Genomic DNA, 911 nt, shown 5'->3' with positions numbered 1-911 from the left:
CCCGAGCCCGGCTCGCCGCCCGCCCCGCGCCCTCCTTCTTTTTTCTCCCCCAGCCCGACCCGGCAGCTCGCAGGAGGGCCGGCCGGTCCGGGGGCGTGGCCGGCTCCGCCCACCGCCCCTCGCCCCTTTCATCTCCCGAGCCACGCCCGCGCTCTCCCCGATTGGCCCAGGCGCCCGGTGACGTCCCCGGAGCCCCTCGGGGACATCCCTCATTAAGAGAAGCTTGGCTGGCCAGAGCGGGAAAAGGCAGCTGGTTGAGTTCTGTCGTCCTCCCGGGGGGCGTCAGAGAATAAAGTCGAGATTAAAGAGCGGCAGGTTCGGGCACGTCTATTTTTCTCACCTGGGTTGGAGGGGGAGAGGAAGTCCAGGCTGGAAGGGTGGCCGGGCTTTGGGAAGGGAGGGGGCGGGCTGGTTGGCTGGGGAGTCTCTAAAATCCCGAGGAAAACGATACAGTCGCTAATTAATACCGATGGGGGTGGAGGAGGACCCGGGACATGGCTTGTCAGCAGCAGGTTTAAACACGTCTGTCTCCTCCTACCCCTTGCTCTCTGGAGGGATGAGTCCAAATAGCAATGTTTGTCAACACAGATCAGAAGTGAGGGGTGGAAAAGTCTTCCCCTAAGGCTTCCAGAGAACGGAAATATTTCCAAAAAAGAAGCAAGGATGATAGAGGGGGGGACGATTTTACTTGGTGATTTTTTTTAAAAAAAGTTTTTAACGAAGTCTAAGGCGTTGATGATGGGAGCTCTGATTCTTGAAAACTTTTGTTTGGCTTTGAGGTGCCACTGGACCTCTGCTTTTATTTTGGGGTAGATTAACCAGATTAACTCTGGAATTCAGTAAGGCTGGCTGGAAAAAATACCTGTGTAGTAATGGCTTTATAATGTCACTGGTTGCAGCCACAAGGGGAA

Source organism: Eublepharis macularius, chromosome 12 (assembly GCF_028583425.1).
Source record: "Eublepharis macularius isolate TG4126 chromosome 12, MPM_Emac_v1.0, whole genome shotgun sequence".
In the NCBI taxonomy this organism is placed as follows: domain Eukaryota; kingdom Metazoa; phylum Chordata; class Lepidosauria; order Squamata; family Eublepharidae; genus Eublepharis; species Eublepharis macularius.
Note: the sequence above shows the minus strand (reverse complement) of the source record.